This window comes from Peromyscus maniculatus, chromosome 1 (genome assembly GCF_049852395.1).
Source record: "Peromyscus maniculatus bairdii isolate BWxNUB_F1_BW_parent chromosome 1, HU_Pman_BW_mat_3.1, whole genome shotgun sequence".
Classification (NCBI taxonomy): domain Eukaryota; kingdom Metazoa; phylum Chordata; class Mammalia; order Rodentia; family Cricetidae; genus Peromyscus; species Peromyscus maniculatus.
The window spans coordinates 2,788,042-2,805,874 of NC_134852.1; the positions used below are offsets into that span (position 1 = coordinate 2,788,042).

The 17,833-nt window shown below is 37.5% G+C and overlaps 1 pseudogene; it reads right to left on the bottom strand.

Annotated features, from left to right (window-relative positions):
- Nucleotides 1-9,786, bottom strand: LOC121826134 (vomeronasal type-2 receptor 116-like; annotated as a pseudogene).
- Between the last annotated feature and the right edge of the window lie 8,047 nt (nt 9,787-17,833).

Here is a 17,833-nt window from a genome sequence, read left to right on the forward strand (position 1 = left end):
TTATGACACATGAGTTCTCGAAAATGTTTTTCCCCTTAACTTTTGAAGAGAATTTCTCTCTGGTCTTAGCAAAATGATGTAACATTTGGGAAAAAAGATGCATCCCAGCAAGCCAGCACTGGAGCCTAAGATGAAGATGACCTTGCCTTTGGTGCTGTGGTAGACAGGGAGAAAAGTGACCCAGACAATGCAGAACAACAGCATACTGAATGTCAAGAATTTGGCTTCATTGAATGGGTCAGGGAGATTCCTGGGCAAGAAAGCCACCGTGAAGCTCCCCAGGGCCAGAGAGCCCAGGTACCCTAAGACAGAATAGAAAGCAGTTACTGAGCCCTTGTTGCTCACAATGATGATGTGGCCATCCTCAGAGTGTGCATCAATGTCAACAGAGGGAGGAGATGTTCCCAGCCAGATTGCACAGAGAATAATTTGGATGATGGTGCAGATAGGAATGATATAGGTTGGTGCCCCTGATACCAGTAGCCACTTTATCCTTCTTCCAGGACTTGTGACTTTGAAAGCCAAAACCACAATAATTGTCTTGGCCAACACAGTGGAAACAGCCACACTGAATGAAACTCCATATGTTCTTTGCTGCAGGACACAGGTAGCTGAGTTGGGATGGCCAATGAAGAGCAAGGAACAGAGGAAACAGAAGATGAGCAGGATGTAGCTGAGTGTGAGGTTATTGGTCTTCACAATGGGAGTGTCTTGGTGCTTCACAAAGACCCCAAGAACCAGAATGGTGAATGCAGACAAACACAAGGCCATACAGGACAGAGTCATCCCCAAGGCATCATCAAAGGCCAGAAAGGTCACATCTTTGTACAGGCAGTGGTTCTGCTCTGCATTGGCATACTGGTCCTCTGGACACTTCATACATTGATCCATATCTGAAGTAGAAAGCAAAAGTATTGTTAGTGCAACTTCAGCATTTCTTATGGACAGGCCACTCCAGTGTATTTTGGAAACTTTACAACATACGCGTACCTTATTAATAAAGATATAATTGAAACTTTTCTGAAGAGCAATGCTTCCATTTCACAGTGCCTATCTTCTTCAAGGACAAACACAGATCCTATTGATATAATATAACATGAATCTTTCTGTCTGAATTAGAAGTGATGCCCTCATGAGAGACGGAGAATTGGTCTTATCCAGGATGAAACACTTATAGTTTTTTTTATTCCCATATGATCATCAAAAACACATTGAACCTATTGTGTGTGTGTGTGTGTGTGTGTGTGTGTGTGTGTGTGTGTGTGTGCAAGTGCATATGTATGTGAAAGCAGTAAATGAAAAAGGGTGTTTGAAAATTGTAAATGAAAAAGAGCTCATGAGTTTGAGAGCTTTTGTTGCATGTGATGTATGGGAAATAGAATTGGGAAATCAAGAGAGCTTTTATAATGATGTATGAAATTCTCAAGAATAATTAATTAAATATGATGCCCTTAGTTGTGTCCTCAGCAGGGAACAGGGACATTAAAAAGTTTATAAAATGAAATAATCCTACTATTATGATAGAAAATTCCATACATATATAACTCCCAGAAGTCTTGTATCTTTTATCAGCACCTTTGTTAACACACAGCACCTACTTCCTTCCCTAATTTCTTTCTACATGAGACCTCCATAGGGACTTTCCCCCTGGGTGTTTGGGGAGTGAGGGATAAGTGGTTTAGATGGAAATATAGAGGGAAGAGAGAGACAGAAAAACAGGATAGCCTCAGAGGAGCCTAGATTCTTATCCACCAGCCCAGAACTTTATTCCAAAGGGCTTTTTATATCAATTCCAAGGGGGGAGGCAAAAGACCACCCCCTTTCTAGATACCAAACAGCTAGTACCCAGGCCTGAGTTCCAATCATCCTTTTATGCAGCCCTGATGGTAATGCAATGCTCTGTTATCACTAGGAATCATTTGTGGACTCCAACAGACCTGGGTTCTACTACTGTACTCAAAGGTGAAGGAGTTATTGTTAAAACAGCATGAACAAGGCAACAGGAGAACTCCCAGGTGAGAGTGGTAATACAGAATATTTGAAGTGAACAATAATACCCCATTCATAAGTTGTAATTTCCACAACAGCAAGTAAGTGAAATATGGTTGTCATTGTGGTAAACTGTGGATATAATGTAAAGCAATGATGTGCTTCCAGAATTTTAAGTCATTCCATGAATAAAACCAACCTAGCATTTGTTGCCAGCTATGATTCCTTTTTTTTGTTTGTTTGTTTGTTGTTCTTTAAGGGGCTGGAAAGATGGCTAAGTGTTAAGAACGTGGTCTGCTCTTACAGGAGGGTTAAGTCCAGTTCCCTGGACATGTGAAGTGCCATATTACTACCAGGAACTCTGGTACAAAGGGCATCAGAAGCCTCTGGTGGCCTTCACATAGACCAGGCCCTGTATGGACTTACTACCCTCTACATATGCCTAATTCAAATATTCATAAACATAAAGGTTTTCTTTAATTTTTGTTGGTATTCATTAATATAAATGTCCTTTATAGTTATTATCTTAAATCAATTTTATTACAATCTGTTAATTTTTTCACATGTGTGTGCGTGTTTTGTGTATGTGTGTGTGTGTGTGTGTGTGTGTGTGTGTGTGTGTGTAAAGTGCAAGTTGTCAAGAAGGCATCTTGTAGGAGTTGGCTTCATCTCATTTCAATGGGCTTCCTGCAATGAGTTCAGGTCATCAAATTTGTGGCAAGAGATTTACCCGCTAAATCTTCTCATTGATCCTAAATATCTTTTTTTTTTAAGATTTAGTTATTTATTATATATTCAGTGCTCAGCCTGCATGTATGCCTGCACACAAGAAGAGGGCAGCGAATCTCATTATGGATAGTTTTGTGCCAGCATGTGGTTTCTGGAAATTGAACACAGGACCTCTGGAAGAGCATCACATGCTCTTAACTGCTGAGACATCTCTCCAAATCCCCAAAAAACTTTTTTAATTTTTATTTTTTATTATTTAAACTGTTTGGTCTAATGGCTCAGGCTTCTTGCTAACTCTTCTTATATCTTTTATTAAATTTAATTAATTTTACATATCAGCCACGGATTCCCTTGATCTCCCCCCTTTCAACCACCTACCATCTCCCCAGCACATCCCCCCATTCCCAAATCCTCCAAGGCACAGACTCCCCTTTGGTGTGACACCTTGAATAGCCTTGATGCAGTGGGCTTGGACCAGCCTAGGCTCAGTGTGCTGGGCTCCCTGACTCCCCATGGGAGAACTCAATTTGAGGGATGTGGGGATGTGGTGTGCCTTGGGAAAGAGGAATAGGGTGGGAGGAGTGAGGGGGTCTATGGTTAATATGTGGAGTGAGTAGAAATTTTCTTAATGAAGAAAAATGGAAAAAAAGAGTGCTTACAGCTCTTGCAGAGAACAAGGGTTTGGACTCAGCATCCATGTGGAAGCCTGTACCTGTCTGTAACTCAAGGTCCAGGGGCTTGTATGCACTCTTTTGGCCTCCACAATCTCCTGCACATAAACTCACACAGGAATACATACATACATTCAAGGAAGATAAATGAATAACCAAATATTTAGAAAGACCCATGACTGCAATCTAGTCTACATGTACCTTTACAGGGATATAATCATTTGGACAGATATAGTGTAGAATTCCCTCACAGGGCTGTTTGATTTTTCAAAACACTTTCTTTTACAAAATATTACCAACAATGATTTTACAGTGAGTCAAGGGTATATGTGAAGGTACAGGTTGTTATTTATAAGGACATTATTATTGATGACATACTTGTAAAACAAAATTAGTAAAGGAGTAGATTTTATTTGTGCTGTAAAAGGCCACAGAACTTAGTATGTCCTCCGACCCTCCGTAGCAAAACTGAATCCATGATAGATGTACCACTCAGACTATAAAACTCACCACCTAGCAGCACCACCTGCCAAACTAAAGGAAATGCCTAATCCATCATAGTCCTTATAGTTCTGGGAAAGTCTCAAAATATACTAACTTTGCTTTTTAGCTTCTGTGGATCTGCTTTTGGCTCACTGTTCTTGGTAACTGAAGTATGTCAACCCAGAACATGATTCTTTTGCTTCAAATCTCACCCTGAGAATGGCTCAGTGCTACACTGGGGTCCTGTACACCAACTGCAGTTGAAATCCAGGTAATAATGACTTTATTTGTCTTAAACCTATGTCTGAGCGGTCTTCTCTGTTGAATACCACACAGCAGTGCAGCCCCTTTCCAGGCCCCTTCAAAAGTGCAGGGTGGATAGCAGAAGTCAATCAATCTGAAGGATTTCTTCCTGAAGTCAACACTTACCTGTCTCATTGGAAATCTCATTTGCTGGGCAGGGGGTGCAATCAAAACAGCAGGCTGCCATTCCTTTTTGTTGGAATTTTCTGAATCCAGGGTGGCAATCAACACTGCACTCAGCAGAGGGCATCTGAGGAAAATCAGACAGATGCTGGGCCAGCAGTCTGACTACTCCTTCAACAGTTATAGCATCTCATCATGTTGAGTAGTTAACAAGATTTCTTTCTATACAAGACCTTAGTGAACACATTTCTTTCAGGAATTTGTACAAGGCCAAACATGAATATGTGAGAACAAATTGATGAAATATTGAGGTGATTCCTAATACTAAAAGTTCAGGAAGATCTAGGAGTATATGTTGTGTCACCACTAGAGTGCCTGAACTGCACACCCTACCCACCCATTGTGTAGCTTAGATTTGTCAACTTGACACAAAGCAGAGATACAAGAAAGAAGAGAAACTTCAGTGAGAAATTGTCTCTGTCTAATTGGTCTCTGGTCATATTGGTGACCAAATTTTTAGTTTTTCATTAATTCTGGGAAACACCACCACACTTGAGTCCATTTCTGAATTTAGTGGAATTGCTTTAAATTTTTCTCCATGTAGTACAATGTTTTCTATGTTCAGTTTTTTTTTTTAAAAAAAAAACTAATTTGGTTAAAAAAATGTCCATTCTATTTTTCAAATGTGTTTTTTTTATGTTTCATTGTTTGCTTTCTCTGAAGGGATGCTGGACATTGCTCAAGACCTTTTCTCTATCTTTTTCAATGAGCATACAATTTTTATCCTAGCATATATTTAAATGACATATTATGCTTGATTGATTTGCATATGTTGAACAAGCCTTACATCCCTGTAATATAGTCATCTTGTGTATAGGGACTGATCTTTCTGATGTGCACTTGAGACCGGTTTGTAGGTATTTATTTGAGAATTTCTTCATCCATGTTCATTGATTAGAGTAAAATTTTATTCTTTCTGATACTTTTTACCTGGAGTGGTCTTTTTCCTGTAGTGTGGAGACTCTATTCTTTTTTATGAGTGCAGTAGAAAGACAGTATTGTTTGTTTCTTTGTTTTTCTTTAAAAAAATCCTTGTCTTTGTCCTTTGATTAGAGAATGGGATTCTTTAAATTCTGTTATTAATGAAAGCTGTTTGGTGATTGTTGTCAATTTGTGTTTTTGTAAGTATTTCAAAACTTTGCTTTTCTGTCTAGTGATCTAGTGTAGTTGACACATTCCTTTGACATCTACTGTTTATCTTAATATTCAGTGTGAAGGAGTGTGACATGTCAAGACAGTCTGAAAGTGTCTTCCTTAGTGATGTTCCAGTAGCTATATATTCCTGCAATTTGTGTTCACGATAACAAGTTTTTTTTATCTTCCTGAAATTATGAAGGATTGTTTTGTTGTGTACAGTAGTTGAAGGTGGAAATTTTGTCTCTCTTTGAAACACATAATTGATACTCCCTCCTTTTAAAGTATCTATGAATAAAGGTACTGTGATTGTGATGGGAACTTTCAATGAAACTGATCTCTCTTGTAACCTAAATTTCCCTTATTCTGTCTAATTCAGATTTTAAGTAATATTCAAAATTCAAAATATCCTTTTCTGAACCTGTCTGTTGGGCACTCTGACTGCCTCCTCTATCTGGATGGCCATATTTCCCCAGCAATTGGTAAAAATTTGGCTGTCATTCTCTTAGAAATACCTTTGGTCCTTTCACATGTTGTCCTCCTCTTGTGCCTGTGCTTTCTTAATTTGGTCTTTTGTTGATGTCCCCTAAGTCTCTTGTGTTTTCTTCATACTTTCTTATTGTTTTATCTTTGTCATAGTTTGAATTATAATTCACCTGTTTTGTTTCAAGTTCTGAAAGCCTGTCTTCTACTTGAGATATTCTCTTCATAAGACATTTTATACAGTTTGTTGTTTGAATTGTTGTGTCTTTCATTTTCAAACTGTTAGTATGAATTCTTCATGGTCATTATAACATTACTGAATTTTTGTCACATCTTCACTCTATTCCTTATTATTTGAAGTGTTTGTGATCTAATTGGATTGTCCTTAGAGGTGATTTTTTTTTGCTCTTTGATTTTTTTGAACATCCTTACAATTATTCTTTGCAGTCTTTGTTTAATATGTCATTGATTTCACTGTCACATAATCCTATGATTGTATCATTTGGAGTCATCCTGCCTCACTGTTTGCAAGTTTCATTTCTGCATTATGATTTGCATATCTGTAGTTCGGCACATATTGGGTTGATTTTAGACCCGCCAACCCTTTTGTTTGATGTTTTTTAATGTTCAATTTAGACCTGGTAGAAGCAGGCTTGTGATTTCATTGCTTGCCTCTGATCTAGTGGAACAGACCAGTAGTTAAAAATTCATCCCATTTGCTCTGTTCTCTGGGCATAAGATTCTCATCATTATGAAAATAGAATATTAACTCATGATTCAACTCGATTTGACCAACTTGAAATTATCACTTCAAATTAAGTTTGCACACTTTCTGGAAGTAAACCCCTTTCAAATCCAACACACAACATTGTAATAGGCAAGGTAGTTCAGATACTATAAAAGCAGATATATCAGAATCAATACCTATAATATATCTGGGGACACATAGTGGGATATTTTATTTACAAATTTTCTCAAAGCCTAATTATGAAGATTATGAGTGCCTGTCCAACCAGAAAAGGAAAAAAAAACAAATCTTTTTAATTTCATTGTTTATTCCTTTTTTTGTATAAATGAGTTATGCAATAAATAAGGTGCATAGAAAGGCTCTTCTAATGAAGGATTCCTTTAGAAGTTATGATTAAGGGCTGGAGAGATAGCTCAGCAATCTATCACACTTGCTGTTCAATCCCCCACTCCTACACTTAGGCTCAAATTTGTATTCAGTTCCTCAGTATCTTAATCCCTCTCCAGGCATATTTAGCTACCTCATACTCAGATGGAACACAGATATATACAAGCAAAACATCCATATACAGAAAATAGTTTCAAAAACAAGTTGTAATTAATAAAATATCTAAGGTGGCACAAGAAAATGTGATGTATTGTTAGAGAAGTGGGGAATTTAGGACCTCCTGGTCCAAGTGCTTGATTAAAATTATAGAATATAAATTAATGACTTACATATCTGTTCCTAGTTCCAAATCTTTCCTTACAATTAGTTTCAGTCTTTTCAGCATGCAGAATAGAGATTCAGCAGAAGAGAAGAAAGGCATATGCAGCAATCAGAATGATACCGAGAGAATATTGGTAACTTTACAGGGAATAATATCAATCATTGGTCATATCTAGTTTATATTTGTTTATAAATCAGAGAGTTTCTGATATGATAAAAATATATCATATGTGTGGCTTAGATTTTAAAAAAATAGAAACATCAACTAGAAGTTTAAAATTGAGTCCTTACATGACCATCCATCTAATTTCCCTAAGTCACATGGAAACCCAAATGGCCCTCTTGACACTGGTGAAAACTGTGAGGTGTGCATCAGTACATTTTGGTCAGACCCACCAGTCTCATTCCTGTGGCCTACACTATCATGTCTTCATATAAATGGAGCTGTTGACCATGTGGAAAATATGGTTTAAACTCTCCTATTTTCACCTTAAGTCCAACACCATGGGGGAAATTAGAAATGTGGTAAATGCCATACTCAGCTTGCAGTTTTTCTTTCTGATTCATATTTATTACATCTCCAGCAGGATTAAAAAGTGCATATTCTTCAGAAATGGGTGAAGCTGAAAGATAGACAACACTCTTCAGTCTATATTACCTTAGAATTTGGTCTGAAAATATGTTCTTATTTCATCCGAAGGCAAATTTATTGAAGGTGTCCAAGGGAGAAACTCAATGAAAGCATGTGAATAAATAAAGTCATTGTGTTCGTAGAATTTTAGTTCTCTCAGAAGAAACCCTCAAATGTAAACACAGAAATACACACAAACACCAAATATAAATATGCACCACACACACACACACACACACACACACACACACACACACACACACACACACTTCCACACATACACCCATGCAGAGGCACACACATAATAGAGCCACACTCATTCACACAATATGCACTTAAACACACGTACAGACAGACCTAAACAATCAAGTACTGACACAAACACAGAAACACATAGGCACATAAAGATAAACACACACACACACACACACAGATACACACTGATAAAAAAAATCACAAAAAGACACACACAACAAATATATGCTCATATACACAGTCACGAACAAACACAGGAGAGAAATATTCATATATGCAAAGTAGCACATCTATACACATGCATACAAAGTCACAGAAATGCATTTAGATACTCACAAAGACACAAACATGAAGACATACAGAAAATCAGACGCAAGTATACTCACACACACAGGTACACAAGTAGGTATTGAACTGAATCAGCACTATTTCCTGTAATATAGCTGTCACAAAATCACGAGGGTTAAGGTCCCCAGAGCCTACAGTGGTGTCAGAATCAGGTGAATACACTTATACAAACCATCCCTTATAGCAAACACCACATACATGACAAATACTGGTTTCAGCATGTGAGAGACTCTTTCAAGATTATAACATTGATGACACCAAGTAACATCCATTGGAAGATATAGTACCTGTGAGCTGTCAGAATGCAGTTCTCTCAGAGTGTTGATTTGCTGGTTTTCTACTTGGTGAAGAAGCATTTCATGGAGAGCATGAGCCATAGCATACACAGTATTGTATATATCATAGGCATCATCACTAAAGGCCATGTCAAAACTCTGTAGCATTAACCATTCCAGTGAGATGTTCAAAGAGCAGTTCTCCAGTGTCTTACAGTTGGATGCTGAGGCTTCACAGCTAAAGTACATCCACTCCAGTCCTGCCAGGAACATGTCTGTGTATTTGGAAGGGTTCAGTGTCTGAACAAAATTTTTAAAACCAGAAATCTCAGCATGGTTGTGTTCAAAAGAAAGAGTCCCAAGGAATGAGTCAAGGATAAAGTCTCTCTTACTTGTAGTGACATCCCACTGTGAGGTGGTGACCCATATTCTCTGTATACCCTGTGATACCCACATTATAAAGCACACAGCCAGAGTACTGTCTGTGTCACAATTAATGATAACAATATTTGTGGATGATGTCTCAATTTGGTTGTTAAACACTTCAGCTCTTTACATGAATAACTCCATGTTGACTGGGATCATGATCACAAAGGCTAAGCAGACTCTTTGGACTTCAATTTCTCCTCTCAGATCTGAAAGAAATTGGAGACCCTGGTCATCATCTGAGATGGCCAGCCCAACCCAGTTCCAGTTGAAGTGAAGCACCAAAGAGACCATGGCCAGGGCCAGAGCTGTGTCCTTGGGGGCCATCTGATACAGATTGGGAAACTGTTCATGATCACTCAGGATAGGATGGAAAGGTCCATAGGTGAGCTGAAGGACATAAAACACAGGGAGCAGCATGAGGTAGAGGAATGTCAGAAATCTCAATGAGAGCCCAAGGTGTGTGAAGTACCAGTTTAAATGACAGGAAGGGCAATTTTTCCCTATTACTACAGTTATACTACACTGTTAGAAACATGAAAAAATCACTTTCTACAGTTTGTTCAAAGAATATCTACTTGACTGCTAATTCTTCTTTTCATCCATATCTCAAACAATGAATTGGGAATGTCCCTTTGAGTGCATGATTAACTACACTTGAACTTGATTTACATAAATTTGAAGCCAATCTCCCCCTAATACTCTCCTCAGCATCAGGCTTAGCCAAAAAAATGAGAAAGATTCCATAATTTACCACCCAAACAACCTCACCTGTGGATAATTGTAGAACACCAAAAATTGTGCCAGGCTCATGGATGGTGCTAACATTGGTCCTGTAATCATTACACAACATTGGATCTTACATTTACAGCTGTAGGTAAGAGGAAGTCTATGCCTTTTTGTAGTAACGTATATGAAATTTTGAAATGCATGTTTATCATGATAATTGTCTGTGAAGAAGTTAAACATGAGAAACACATTTGGTAGAAGATATAAATTCCTGTTGATTTCTTCCACAGCAAAAGCCAAAGGCAGAGCAAACTTGTAGTTTTCAGATGGTATTCTAAAAATAAAGACACAGGATTTAGTATGGATAAGGCTCTATAGATGAATGCTTTGTTGTTAATACAAGGATTATCATGCATTTGATGGCATTTTCAGATATAGCTTGACAAATTCCCCTGTGTTGTAAGGTTGGAAAAACAAGAGATGCTTGAGAGCTTGAAAAAAACCTAAACGGCTGATGAAAGTGGATGTCACAAAAATGAGAAATGTGTTCTTGTCCACTTTGACAAAGAATTTCACCTTGGCAATTTGAGTACTGAAAGCACATTTGATAAATGATATGTGTGTGTATCTATAGGAAGCTTGAGAATGTAGTTCTCATGGGGGCCAGAAGAGGAAGCTAGATCCTGGAGAGCTGGAAATTTAAGTGATTTTGAGGTGCCTGCCAACATAGGTGGTTGAAACTGAACTCAGATCCTTTGACAGATCAGCAAGTGCTCTTAACTGATGACTCATGTCTACAGCCCCAGTTCATTGCTGCTTTCTATATTCTAGATATTCTTCAGTCTAGTATAGCCAGTAGATATTATTCCATCTGCGTGGGCTGCCTCTTCACAAGTTCATAGCATTTTTGAATGCAAACAAAATTAGCTTTATGCAATCACACTTGTTAAAATGTGGTCTTATTTCCTGAGTTATTATATATATTTAGATGTTTTCTCCATGTTTTCTTTATCAGATTCGTCCTTTCTGGACTTACACTAAAGTGTTTGGTCCATTTGGACTTGGTTTTGGAACAGGACAATGGTTGGGAGGTAATTCTTTTCAACCTCTGGCTGGCAGGTTTTCCACTAGCATTTCTTGAGTAGGCTTCTCTTCTCCACTTTATATATGAGGAGATTGCCTACTATTAAAATGAATCATTACCTAGAGTGTATTTTGATAATATTTTACTCTTCTCCCACTTTCTTCTGGGTCCTCCTCAAGTACCTACTTACCTTTATATTGTTTTTTCCTCTATATTTCTTTAAAAACCAAAAAGAGGAGAAAAATGCAGAGAACATGAGAAGGGGGTTTAGGATTTAGCTTAGTGGTGGAGCACTTGCCTAGAAAGTGCAAGGTCCTGTGTTTGGTTCTCAGCTCCGAAAAGAAAAAAAAAAGGAAAAACAAAAAAAAAAAAAAAAAAAAAAAAAAAAAAAAAAAAAAAAAAAAAAAAAAAAAAAAAAAAAAAAAAAAAAAAAAAAAAAAAAAAAAAAAAAAAAAAAAAAAAAAAAAACACCCTATAAAGGAATATCATTAGGAATCATTCCATTGACTTTTTTTCCATTCTTGTTTGGTTCTACCTAGGTCTCTGGGATATCCTGATCCTGAGTCCTGGTCCTCAAGGGGGAATTCCTCTCATGAAATGGGTCTCCACCTGTGCCAGTCATCTGTTGGCCACTCTCACAATTTCTGCACCACATTTACCCCAACATATCTTCTAGGCGGGACAAACTGTAACAGCCAAACATTAGCAGAGAATGGGGAATCCTACAGAAGGTCAAGGAGAAGGATTGTAGTACTCAGTGATGTCAAGGATACCAGAAGAAAACACACAGAATCAACTAACCTGGGCTCAGAAGGGCTCACAGAGACTGAAAGGACAACCAGGGAACCTACATAGGACTGACCAAGAATCCATGCCTATATATTACAATTGTGTAATTGGTATTCAAGTAGGACTCCTAGCAGTGAGAGCAGATGTCTCTGACTCTGTTGCATGGGTCTGGGACCCATTTCTCCTGCTGGACTGCCTGATCCAACCTTGATGGAAGAATGGGTGCCTGCTCTCACTGCAGCTTGATATACCTGGACACACTGATATCCTTAGGATTCTTACCTGTACCTATAGAATATCAGTGAAAGAGGATTTGATGTGGTGGAGTGGGAGAATAAAGAACCAGGGGTCCTAGGAAGAGGGAAGGGAGGAGAAGCTTTGGGTGGAATGTAAAATCAAGAAAATATTAAATAATAATATTATAATAAACATAAAATTTGAAAAATAAACAAATACACAAAGAAGACCAAAGGAAGCAAATTAAGACAAAAAAGTCTACAAAAATACCATTCTCTTCATTTTGTGTTATCCAACCACTTCTGTGCATGGGACTGGTCCTGAAGTGTATCTAATAATATGCTCAGTGAGACTCCACTGGAGAAAACAGATTTTCCCTTTCAAAGCAAGTATCAATTTCAAATAGCTTTTTTTAGGGGTGAGAATTGGTGTGCACTTGCTCCTCACAATTATGAGACACCATATGAACTTGTACCATTTGAAACTCAACAAGCCTTCGGCATGCTCACACACTTTGGGTGAGCTTATATATGTTACAGTGTCTGGGAGACACTGCTCCTTGCAGTTATCCATCACCTTTGACTCATAATTCTGTCTGTCTCCTCTTCTACATAGATCTCTGAGCCTTTAGTTGAAGGAAGTGATGAGACAACTCACTGAACTCAATGTGCTCCAGAGTTCTTCACTCTCTGTATACTCTTCTATTGTTGATTTCTGTGTTAGTTCCCATTTACTACAAGAAGCATTTTTTTCTGATGAGACCTGGATGATGCACTGATCAATGGTATAGCAGAATATCATTATGATTCAATATATTGCTGTGTTCCTTAAACAGAATAATAGTACTAGATTTCTCCCTATGTCTTTGACATGAATACTCTGAGGTTCTGGGAATCTTTATCCATGTCAGGTCGAGTTCCATTTCATGAAGTGGACTTTAAATCTGGTCAGACATTGGTTGGTTAAACTCCTAGTATTTATGCCATTATTTTATTTATGTATCATACAGGCAGGTGATCACTGTAGATTACAAAGTCTGTAGCTGGATTGGTGGTTACACTTCTCCACTGACAGAATGCAGAATACCTTCCAGTACTGTGAATCAAGTCAGTGGTGGTGAAGGCTTGAGAGAGCACTAGCTTGACTTCTCCATGTTCGATGAAATAATAAATGGTGTCTTCTGCAATAAAGCCTTAACAGAAACTTGTGTAGAGTAACCCATAGCCTTGGGAACAACAAATGATGTTTGGTAGTTTCCATGGATCCCATATGGCTAATGACTTAATAAGATATGTTACCTGTTCCTGGCATTAGATAAATATTTGTTGCAAAAAATGTCTAGCTGGGGTACTCTTCCCCCCTTTATTTGGTGATCCCATTCAGACTTCTTTTACACATGTAAAAACTTTAGGAACCTTCCAAATATCAGTTTCTAAATAGTTTTCAACTGGCCTTGAGTGTGAATTGTCCTTCTAAACACACCCACATTCACCACTCTTTGCCATTCCCTCCCTATTTAATCTTCTATTTCTAGTTTTCCCTGTGTCTCTCCATAACATTCCCTCTTCATGCTAGATCCTCTCCTCTATCAGACTCTTACTACATACTTAACTTCTGTGGTTATTCAGAAGGTAGCATGCATTTCAAAGTTTTAAAAGCTCAAAGTCACATGTGAAAGAAAACATATATTTGTCTTTTTCTTTTTGCATCGTAGGTACATTCCACAAAATGATTTTCACTAATTCTAATATTTACTTGTGAGTATTAGGAATTCCTTAATGTTTATTTATTATTTCATATCCTGACCACAGTTTCCCCTCCCTCCTCTCATCGAAGCCTTTTCCCCCACCTCACTTCTTCCCCTCCCCCATCCACTCCTCCTACTTTTCTATTCAGAAAGGTTCAGGCCTCCAATGGTTATCAACAAATTTTGCCATATCAAGAATCAGGAAGACTAAGCACCTCCCCTTGTATTAAGGCAGCCCAGGATAAGGAGTAGGGTCCCAATGCTGGCAAAAGTGTCAGAGACAGCCTCTGTTCCCAATGTTAGGAGTCCCACAAAAAGACAAAGGTACACAACTGTCACACACGTGCAGAACACCTAGATCACTACCATGCAGGCTCCCTGTTGTTGGTTCCCTCTCTGTGAGCTCCCATGATACCAGGTTAGATGTTTCTGTGCATTTTCTTGTGTTGTCCTTGATCACTCTGGCTCCTACGCTTCTCTCTCTCTCTCTCTCTCTCTCTCTCTCTCTCTCTCTCTCTCTCTCTCTCCTCTCTCTCTCTCTCTCCAGTAGGATTCCCCAAACACAGAACAGGGTCTGATGGTGGGCCTCTGGCATAGTTCAGGAATTCCTTAAAAAAATTATTACAACTGAAAAAAAACCCTCATGGTTCAAATGTGCTATGATTTTATTATCCATTCCTCAGTTGATGGGGTTCAAGGATGCTTACAATTTCCAACAATTATAAATAAAACAAGAATGAAATTATGAACAAGTGTCTGTGTAGCAAGATGCAAAATATTTTGAGTATGTGCCCAAGAAAAATATCACTGGATCTTGAAGGGAATAGATTCACAACCTCATGAGGAATTGTCACGCTGGTGTCCATATTGGCTGCACATGTTTTTACCAGAACAAGCAATCGATAAGTGTTCCCCACTCCTGGAATCCTCACCAGCATGTGCTGTCATTTGTATTATTGATGTTGGCCATTCTGACTGATGTAAGAGGGATTTTCAAAGGATTATTTATTTGTATTTCTGTGATGACTAAGAATGATTTCTTTAAGTGTTGTTCAAACATTTGTGTTTAATCTTCTGAGATCTTTCTGATTAATTCTTTACCCCATTTTTATTTTGGCTATTATTTGTTTGATGTTCTTATACATTTGAGATACTAATCCTGAATGTTCAGTTTCCTGCCAATATTTGTTGAGTAGACTGAATCTTCTGCACTGGTTGTTGCTGAACCCTTTGTTAAAGCCCAGGTGAAACTGAATTATGAGTTTTCCATCTTGCTTTGTTGAAATATTTATATAATATCAAGTTAGCACTGTGATCCTCTGTCACTATTGCCCTAGGTTATAAATGGGACACACATATTGTGATACCTCCAGCATTGGTTCCGTTCTTCACATTTGCTTGGTCTATCTGGAGTCTGATTTTTTTATGGAAAATTTTGGATTGTTTTTGCCTGTGTATTTTAGTTATATTTCAATGGAATTTTGATGGAGATTTCATAGAATCTTATATTATTTTGGTAATGTTACCAAGTAGTAATGTACACATTGATTATGCAAACACATCAATATGTCAGATAGTTTCATCTTCCATTGTCTTCACTTTCTTTCCTTACAGTTACAAAATCTTCACTATGAAGACCCTTGAGTTCCTTGGTTGCATTTATTCTCAGGTATTTTATTGTGGGGAAGTTATTGTAACTGTGGTTGCTTTCTTGACTTCTTTCTTGGTATCATCATTCCTTGTATACAAAAATGATATTTTGTATCTTGATTTTGTATTTTTCTCTTTTCCTGATGGTATACTTTAGATCTAAGACACACTGAAGGCGTGTTGACCACCTCATATACAAGTTCATACTATCTACTGGTGAAAAAGTTTGACTTCTTTTCTTGATTCATTCAGTTCTTTTTTCTAGGCTTATTGTTTTAGCAGAATATGAAAAAAATTAATTTTGAGATATATGAATGAGCATCTTGCCTCCTTCTGTTTTTATAAGGGAAGGTTCCCAGTTATCCTCCATTTAATGTAATTCTGGACATGGGTTTGTCCAGAATTCATCCAATTGAGACATTATCCTTCATCCCTAAAGTTTTAGGAATACTGTAGATTGTCAGATGCATTTTCTGCATCTGTTGAGATGATCATGTCATGTCTGCCTTGTCTATTAAAGCTATCTGTGGCATTCACTGAGTTTTGGTGTTAAACCATCTCTCCAATCCTGGAATGAAGCCACCTTGTCCACAGTGGATTTTGCTGATACGTACTTGAATTTGGATTGCATACATTTGGATAAATTTGGATAAATACATCAGTAATATTTGCCTATAATTGCCTTTTCCTTTTATTCTGTTTTGAAGTTTCCTAATTTGGTTTTGGTGTCAGGGACATACTGAGTTTTTGAAGTATGATTGTTTCTATTACTTTCCTTTCAATTTCTGAGAATTGTTTGAATGACATTCTTGTTGCATTTTCCTTAGGTATCTGTAGCTGGAGTTTTTTTGCCTGGCCCACAGTCAGGACAAATCTCTGTCATCCATCAGTCCCATGGCTGCTCAGACCCAACCAAGTAAACACACAGAGACCTATATTGTTTACAAAATGTATGGCCATGGCAGGCTTCTTGTTATCTGTTTTTATATCTTAAATTAACACATTTTTATTAATCTATACCTTGCCACATGGCTTGTGGCTTACCAGTAGCTTACATCTTGCTTGACATGGTGGCAGCTGGCAGTGTCTCTCTGCCTCAGCCTTCCACTTTGCAGAATTTACCTCTCTGCTTGTCCTGCCTATACTTTCTGCCTGGCTACTGGCCAATCAGTGTTTTAATTACTAACCAGTCAGAGAAACACATTTGACATACAGAACATCCTACAGCAGGTATCTGTTAGAAAAATAAACCAAGATGTGGCAAACACCTTAAGCAAATCTACATTAAGAATTGAAATTGAAACAGTAATAAAAAATCATCTTCCAACTAAAATCCCACCAGACTATTAGTAGTCACTGCTAGATGCAAATAAAAATTCCAATAACTAACACCAATGCTATTGAGCTATTAAATTAGTCCATTCAGCAGAAATGGATGAAGTACTATCTAAGTATAGATATGAAGGCAGTGTTGTTCTGATGTCCAAAAAAGATTTATACAAAACAAAACTTATATGATCATTTAATAAAACACTCATATCTTTTTGAGACAAGGTGAGTTATGTCTCCCTGACTATCCTGGAAATCACTATATAGACAAAGTTGGTCTTGAACTCATCAGAGACTGTTTATATCTGCCTCCAGAGTGTGAGGATTACAGACATGCTCCATCATGACCAGCTATTTGTAGACTCTTAATATAGTACTTTTAAAAACCAATTAAAGTACACATTAGATTAAATCATTCACAATGATGGTAGGCTTCTTTCCAGAGATGCAATAATAGATTAGGATAAGGAAATCTATAAATGTAATGTATTGCATAAATGGCCTAATACATGAATCACAGTGTCATCTAGCTAGATGCAAAAAAATACTTAGGACAAAAATTCAACTTCTTTTCATATCAAAGAACAAAAGAGAAACCAAAAACAGGCTTCCATATTTGAGATCTTAAACACTTCACAGAAACTTATTTACATCAAAATATCAGAATACATAATTACCACAAAGTTCAGTTGTTTCCCTACATACAAAGAACACATTTGCTGAGAAAGAAATTAAAGAAACTGAGTTCACTATTGTCTCAGAAATATGGTAAAATAAACTTAATAAAAACTTGAAGGACATCAATCATGAAAACTTCAAAATAATGAAGAAACTGAATATATCATTACTAGATGGGGAAATCTTCCAAACATGTATATATATTGGAATACTCAATATTGTGA